The 8,846-nt window shown below is 37.5% G+C and overlaps 1 pseudogene; it reads left to right on the plus strand.

Moving 5' to 3' along the window:
• Nucleotides 1–2,785: 2,785 nt before the first annotated feature.
• Nucleotides 2,786–3,628, plus strand: LOC101034721 (store-operated calcium entry-associated regulatory factor pseudogene; annotated as a pseudogene).
• Nucleotides 3,629–8,846: the final 5,218 nt, after the last annotated feature.

Below are 8,846 nucleotides of genomic sequence, written 5' to 3' on the forward strand. Positions count from 1 at the left end.
ACCTACAATTCTTTGAAAATACTTTTTAGATTCTCAGATTCTCAAACACTACTTTAGGCAATGACTATTATTTCAAATGGAAATGATGTACACGGATGAATCATACTTTCATCTCTTTCCTCCCTTCTAGGATCTTGGGCCAACAATTCCTTTACTGTCTTGAAAGCTCTCTGATATTTTAAATCAAATTAGAGTTCTTTTTTTTTTTCATATTTCAGTAAGTCAAAACCACCTCATCTATAATTTCCAGCTGAAAAACATTTAGTGGTATGAACAAAGAAAAGGTGATACATATGCAGACAAAATGCAAAGAAGCAAAAATTATCCCAAAGCTAATGCAAGACATACTTGATTTTGTTAACAGTTTGTTGAGTCAGAAAATGGTGGACCATTGAAGAATGTTATTAAGACAACTGTTTACATGGCAAAATAGTAAGTTACAAGGGTATGTGAATATATACTGTCATGCCCAGTATAAATTCCAATTCTATTAAAAAATTAAAAGCACATCCTAAATAGAATAAAATAAATGGTAATATTTATATAATTTTCAGGAAGATATTCTTAAGTGAACATTCACACACATACACATACACAACACACACACACACACACACACCCCTTCAAGGAAATATTGATGTATTTAACAATATTAAGCATACAATTATTCCGTCAAAAGCTTTCATGAACAAGATAAAAATGCCAGCTAGAGACAAGAAAATCATTTTTGTTATGTATTTAACATGAAATTATAGGTCCAAAATAAGAATCTCAAGGGTAGAAAAAGATCAAAGAAAATTAATATGCAAGCCATAAGAAAATAAACTTGTAAGAGATGATAAGTCCCATTACTAATTATGGAAATATAAGTTAAACCTACAGGACATTCTTCCCTATCCATCTGAATGGCAAAAGTTGGACATTAAAAATTTTGGTAAATATTGGAGAAAGAATTCTTTTGCACTGTTCATAGATTATACAAATTGTTACAACAGTTTTAAAGATAGCTTGATAGTTTATAGAATATACATAGATGCTTATGCCCCATAATCTAAAATTTTTTTAAGTCTATATCTTTGAGAAATTTTACCATGTTTGTACATGAAAACATATTTCAGCATTACTTATAGAAAAAAATGGAGATTATCTAAATGACCAATCGGAATGAATAGATTTTTTTAACATATTTTGGGTTACCTCATTTCTTTGCTATTTCTAACTAAAACAGAATTGAATGCGGGTCCCTCTAATCCTACTATATATAACACCTCACCCTTTCTCCAAAACTCTAAGAAATTGCCATTGTTTTACATAAATTTTGTAGGACATGTATCCAAAGAAGAAACCTATAATAATTAGAAGTGATCATTCGTCTTGCCCTGTGTCCCTGCATATCTCTCTAAGCAGGAAAAAGCATTGTAGGACGTTCTTTCTTCACACTCTATCACCCAGGCTGGAGTGCAGCGGCGCAATCTCTGCTCACTGCAACCTCCCCTCCCTGGTTCAAGCAATTAACCAGCCTCAGCTTCCCAAGTAACGACAGGTGTGCACCACCACGCCCAGCTATTTTTTTTTTTTTTTTTTTTTTTTTTTTTTTTGGTACAGACGGGGTTTCACCGTGTTGGCCAGGAGGAGTCTCTCGATCTCTTAACCTCGTGATCCGTCTACTAAGGCCTCCCAAAGTGCTGGGATTACCTGTGTGGGCCACTGCGCCCGGCCTCTTTTCTCACTCTTATCTTCCATACATCTCTAAGTCATCCACCAATCCACTAAGGACTAGATACGTACGGATTAGTAAAACTGAGTTTTAATCTTGTATTTTCCCACATTCGCTTATTTTGCTTAGTTTCTAATTAACTAGACATGTAAGCATGTGAAGGCTGAGACCAGTGACAAGCACTTGTTACATTTTTAAGTATGTAGTGTGCAGGAAGAGGGGCTAGGAAAACAGAGAGAGTGGACTCTCTCCACTTCAATAGTTTTCTTGCTAAATCTCCACGCATGATTATATTCTCCTCTCCTTTTCCCTACGGTTTCATTCATTGTGCCAGCATTTGGGGTGTGAAAACAGCTGCTGAAAACGGAGAGTGAGTAGTAATAGAAGGTTCGCTTTTAAAAAGTTGTTTTTTGGTTTTTTTTTTTACCTTCTAAGTCCTCTGTTGAAAGAGCAGAAGCAGGCCTTCGCCTCACCGCCGCCAGAACCGCCGACGCCGCCACGCAGCGCGGCGTAGCACGTTACGTCACCCGCGTTCCTCACGCAGGCGCCTGGCAGCCCGGCGCCATCTTCACCCAGCACGATGACCACCCGCGTTCCTCACGCAGGCGCCTGGCAGCCCGGCGCCATCTTCACCCAGCACGATGACCACCCGCGTTCCTCACGCAGGCGCCTGGCAGCCCGGCGCCATCTTCACCCAGCACGATGACCACCCGCGTTCCTCACGCAGGCGCCTGGCAGCCCGGCGCCATCTTCACCCAGCACGATGACCACCCGCGTTCCTCACGCAGGCGCCTGGCAGCCCGGCGCCATCTTCACCCAGCACGATGACCACCCGCGTTCCTCACGCAGGCGCCTGGCAGCCCGGCGCCATCTTCACCCAGCACGATGACCACCCGCGTTCCTCACGCAGGCGCCTGGCAGCCCGGCGCCATCTTCACCCAGCACGATGACCACCCGCGTTCCGCACGCAGGCGCCTGGCAGCCCGGCGCCATCTTCACCCAGCACGATGACCACCCGCGTTCCGCACGCAGGCGCCTGGCAGCCCGGCGCCATCTTCACCCAGCGCGATGGCCACAGCCCGCGGGCCGGGAGCCGACAGGGACCGCCTGCTCCTCAGCCTGCGTGTGTTTCTGCTGACTGCGGACACTGCCCTGGGCTGGAACAACGCTGAGAGAAGGTAAGACCGACTTGGGTATTACATACAAATTTGGGAACACTGTGGTGATCCTCTGAAGACCGGTATATACCAAGAGGCCCCTGTGGTTTGCGGTATCATTTAGATGATAGGGAACTCGGCCTGCAGACACTGAAGGAGTCTGGAAAGCAGCACGGCTGTGCCTCTGTCTCTGATGATTATTACAGGTGATACTCGGCTGATTCCTGTAACATGGGTGGATTAATTGCCGTCGTGATGCTCCTCAGGATCACCTTTGTAGTCTATAAGCTGTTCCAGGGGATAAGCAGCAGTATTCTCCTCCACCGTATTCTGAGTAGCCTCCGTTTTCCCACCGTTAACAGAGATTCACCAACTCAGCAGGTCCTCCTCCCCGAAGCATTAAATCTGAGTTCACAGGACGGCAGAATACTGGCCCTGGTGCAACTTCTGGTTTTGGCAGTGCTTTTGCATTGCAACAAGGTTGTGAAAAATCAGGACCAGGGTTCTGGACTGGCTTGGGAACTGGTGGAATATTAGGATATTTATTTGGCATCAATAGATTGGCAACACCTTTCTCAGACTCCTAGTACTACCCGTCCTATCCTCCCTCCTAATCTGGCACGCGGAATAGTCGCGTTTACTCACCCCTTCGTGGAGGCTCCGGCGGCAATTCATCGTGTTCAAACTCAAGCACGAAAACCAGAACTGCATCAGAATATGGTGGTACCAGGAGACGATAAAGTAGAAAGTTGAAGTCAAACATTGGATGCAGACATTTCAGATTTTTTTTTTTTTTCACTTTCTCTTTAGAAAAAGTGCTACCTGTTAACAATTGGGAAAAGAGAACATTCAAAAGTTCTGTGGTGTTTTGTCCTGTATAGCTTTTCGTACTCTATTATTTGGGGCTAAATGTTTCTGCTGTATGCAGTGTAACATGCAGATGTATATTGTAGTTTTTGAAAGTGACAATTACTGTGGAATGCTAAAAAACATTAATTTCTAAAACCTGTGATGCCCTAAGAAGCATTAAGAATGAAGGCATTGTACTAATACAAACTGAGTACAGAAAATTTCAGTCCTAGGTGGTTGTAGCTGATGAGTTATTACCTCATAGAGACTATCATATTGTATTTGTTATTATATTATTTTGTTTCTGCCGTTCTTCAAACGTTTAAATCAAGCTTTGAACTCATTATGCTAATTTCTGAGTTCTTATTACTTTTTAATTCTGAAGCTTTGAATCATTCAGTGATGGCTTTCTGGTAAGTGAATATTACCTTCTGTAGGAAAAGGTACAAAATAATAATCTAGAAGGTTGTTGTGAATGACTGTGTGCTGGCAGAAATGCTTGAAACCTCTATATTTCTTCAGTTCATAAGAGGTTAAGATCAAATTTTTCATCAACAGTCTTGTAATAACAAAAGCATACAGTTCTTTGTGGAATCTCAAATATTGTTGTAATAGCCTGTTTCAATCTTAAATTTAAAAATATAAATAAAAACAAGGGGTTTAGTCTGAAAAGAAGAAAAAGCAGAAGCAGGTACTTGCAAGATTCGGAGATTAAAAATTAAACACAAAAATAACAATGATGAAGGAATAGAAGGTGAGAAACAGTTGTATTTTAATATGGAAAAGGAGTAAGAGACAGAAGAAGGTAGGAATTTGTGTCACCAAAGGATCTATGTACTGATGATTGCTCTGTATCCTCTGATGAAAGTGATTTGGGGTTTCTCTTTAGCATTACTTTTATACCCACCATTTTCTAATTTTTGATAAGTTGTTCTCAATCTTTTCTAAATCACCTTCTGGTAATTTGAATCCTCCTTTCCTGCTCGCATATATTATGGGATAGCTTCTTTAGAAATAGTTCCCAAGGAGAGGAAAAAAGTATCTGAATGATTTAAGTTTGGAAGCTTGTGGTGAAAATGGAGTGATGTGATTTCTGGTCCTATTCCGTGATATGAATTAAATACTCCAGCAGTGATGTATTTGTAAGAGATCGAGAGACTGCTGCATAGTCTTTTCTCTTATCTGGGTCACTTCCTGATGCCAAGTCCTGCCTCAAACTCTACAGGAACAAAAAAACTGGAGAAATGTCCCAACCACAAATCACTTACATTGATTTGACTCGCCCATTGTTAAAATCAGATATAATTCTTAATTTCTCATTTTGTTGGAAGTTACAGTATAGAATGTACATTTTTAATAGAAATAATTTTAGAAATACTTCAGAATAATGGTTCTATTACTAGTTGTTTAAATAACCAGCTGTGTTATTTAAGACAAGCTATTTTACTTCTTTAGACCCCAGGATCATTAATTCTAAAATAACAAGTTTGAGCTTGATTGATGTAATGTTGCTTCCAAACTACTCTGTACTTTCCTTGCTTCATCAACCTGGTTTTACACTTGAATCTACCTTCATTTGAGATATTTTAGATTATATAAAATACAGCAATTTTCTGTATTTTATATGAATATTTGGTAAGTTAATAAATTTATTACCAGGTAATATTAATATTTCCTTAAAATAGTAAAACAATTTTGAATTCATAATTGTGAAAATTTTTATAAAGTATAGATCTGAAAATCATTCTGTTATTTTCTTCACTGTATTATATAAGTCAAAGCCTTCCAAAAGGCAAATACTAATTTATCTCAGAAGATAAGAATGTTGGTGTAGAAGCACTCTGAAAACAAATTTTGTAATTTTAGTGAGTGGTGCTTCCAGTTAGATCATCTACTAAACAATTTACTTGAAAATATACACATGAAATTCAACCAGTAAAATAATTAAAATATGAAAATTTAGAAACAGAAGTTTTAATTGTGTAAAAGATGTGGACGCAGACCTCCTACTTAATATCTTTGGGTTTCTTTCATCTTAAAATTGTATTGCATCTCTGTAATTTTCCTTTTCGGCACAGAGGACAAGTGTTATACAGATGGAGAAACAGTTGTTGTTTGATGGTACCTCCTGTCCTCAGCACATTAGTATTTGTCATTCACATGGATCCTCTTTGTAACAATGACATGCCCTCATGTGCACTTACTGTCAAAAAAAAAGGGGCTTTAGAATCTTGGAAAAACGGAAGGCATGTGTTACTTTTATTACATGCAGGGTAAGAGTTGGAGGGAGTTTCCTGATACAGTTCTGATACTGATTATATAGGAAAGTGATTCCTTAATCACAAATACCTATGGCAAAAAAAGGCTATAGTTACAACATAAACTAGTTTTAAGACAATAAAAAGACATCCCTCACTCTTATCTGTCCCTCTTAACATACACAAATACAAAACAGAAAAAAAAATGCCAAATTGCTACATAAACATGAAAGTCTCTGGTGGCCGGGATGGAAGTAAAAAGATTTTTATAGAAACAATGAGAAATACCGAAATGAAACCTACAGTTCTGTTTATCTGCCTGCAAGACCACTTTATGGACCAACCTTCACCACCTATTATTTAACTAGTTCAATTGTAACATAAATGACGCAATAAATATTCCTGCCTGGGCATTAAAGATGGAACAACCACACAAATGACCTGAGCCAGTGGCCAAAAAAAATTAGAGGCATCTTTCCTACGAAGCTGAGTAGTCACCCTGCTTTTCAGATCTTTCTTTAAATGAACCATTCAGGCATTTGCCTGCAAATTGAGTTCCTTGTATAGTTTGAATATTAGTCTTCTGTTGGATGAATAGTTTGCAAATGTTTTCTTCCATTCTCTTTACTCTGTTGATTGTCTCCTTTGCTGTGCAGGAGATTTTTAGTTCAATGTAGTTGGAGGTGTCTACTTTTGTTTTAGTTCCGTGTTCTTTTAAAGTCTCAGGCATAAAATCTGCCTAGACCAATGTCCTGAGGTTTCCTGTATGTTTTCTTGTAGTTTTATAATTTGGTGTCTTATATTTAAATATTAAATATTTTTAAGTGTTTTTATGTGGTGAGAGATAGGGTTCTAGCTTCATTCTTCTTCATATATATATCTAGTTTTCACAGCACAATTTTTTGAAGAGACTATTATTTTTGCAGTGCATATTTGTGATAACCATGTCAAATATTAGATATGTATGTAAATGTGTGGATGTATTTATTTCTGGGTTTTCTACTTTGTTCCAGTGGTCTATATCTCTGTTTCTTATGCCAGTATTGCTATTTTGGTTACCATAGTTTCAGAGTATATTTTGAAGTTAGGTAGTATTATAGCTTCAGCTTTGTTCTTTTTGCTCTGGACTACTTCGTTTATTCACACTCTTCCATGGTTTAATTTGCATTTTGGAATTGGTTTCCTTTTCAATTTATTGAAGAATATAATTGGTATTATTTATTTATTTCATTTCTCAGGAGTAACTTTATTTTAATTTAAATTTTTTATTTTCATGGGCTTTGGGGAACAGCTGGTGTTAGGTTACGTGAAGTTCTTTAGTGGTGACTTCTGAGATTTTGGTGTAACCATTACTGAGCAGTATACACTGTACCCAATTTGTAGTCTTTTATCCCTCACCACCCACCCCCAACCCTTTACCTGAGTCCCCAATGTCCACTGAATCATTCATATGCCTTTGCATCCTCATAGTTTAGCCCCCACTTATGTGTGATGTTTGGTTTTCCATTCCTGAGTTACTTTGCTTAGAATAACAATCTCCAGTTACATACAGTTTGTTGTAAATGCAATTATTTCATTCCTTTTGATGGCTGAGTAGTATTCCATTGTGTGTGTGTGTGTGCGCGCGCGCGCGTGTGTGTAATACTACAAGAATATGGTGTATATATATGTATACCACAATTTCTTTACTCCCTGATTGATGGGCATTTGAGATGATTCCATATTTTTTGCAAATGTGCTGCTATAAACAGGTATGTGCAGGTATTTTTGTGTGTGTGTAATGACTACTTTTCCTTTGGGTAGATACCCTACTTTTAGTCCTTTAAGGAATTTCACAGTGTTTTTCATGGTAGTTGTGCTAGTTTGCATTCCCAACAGCAGTGTAAAAGTGTTCCCTTTTCACCACATACTTGCCAACATCTATTTTTAAAAATTTTTTTGATTATGGCTATTCTTGCAAGAATAAGGCGGTATTGACTTGTGGCTTTGATTTGCATCCTGGAAATTTTTTCTGTGTTGGCAATTTTTACATTATCATTTCAATCATAATACTTGTTATCAATCTGTTAAGAGTTTCTATTTTTTCCTGGTTTTATCTAAGAGGGTTGTATATTTTCATGATTTTATCTATTTCCTATAGGTTTTCTTGTTTATACACATAAAGTGTTCATAGTAGTCTTTGATCTTTTGCATTTCTGTGATACTAGTTGCAATATCTTCCCTTTAGTTTCTGATTGAGCTTATTCAGCCTCTTTTCTTGGTTAATCTCACTAATGGTCTATCAATTTTATTTATCTTTTTAAAGAACAAACTTTTTGTTTCATTTGTCTTTTGTTTCTTTCAGTTTCATTTTATTTTTATTTTTTTGTTTCAATTTTATTTAATCCTGCTTAGATCTTCATTAATGATTTCTTTTCTTCTGCTGGGTTTTGGTTTGGTTTGTTCTTGTTTCTCTGGTTCCTTGAGGTACAAACTTAGATTATCCATTTGTGCTCCTTCAGACTTTTTGATGTAGGCATTTAAGGCTATGAACTTTCCTCTTAGAACTGCCTTTACTGTATCCCAGAGGTTTTGAAAGGTGCTGTCACTGTAATTGTTAAGTTTGATGAATTTTTAAATTTCCATCTTGATTTTATTATTGACCCAACTATGATTCAGAAGTAGATTATTTAATTTCCATGCATTTTCATAGTTTTGAGGGTTTATTTTGGAGTTGATTTCCAATTTTATTCCACTGTGGTTTGAGAGAGTACTTGATATTATTTTAATTTTCATAAATTTATTGAGACTAGTTTGGAGTTTGATGATCTATTATGTGGTCTGTCTTTGAGAATGCCCCGTGTGCTAATTAATAGAATGTAAATT

The sequence above is a fragment of the Saimiri boliviensis genome, chromosome 16 (genome assembly GCF_048565385.1).
Source record: "Saimiri boliviensis isolate mSaiBol1 chromosome 16, mSaiBol1.pri, whole genome shotgun sequence".
Taxonomy (NCBI): Eukaryota; Metazoa; Chordata; class Mammalia; order Primates; family Cebidae; genus Saimiri; species Saimiri boliviensis.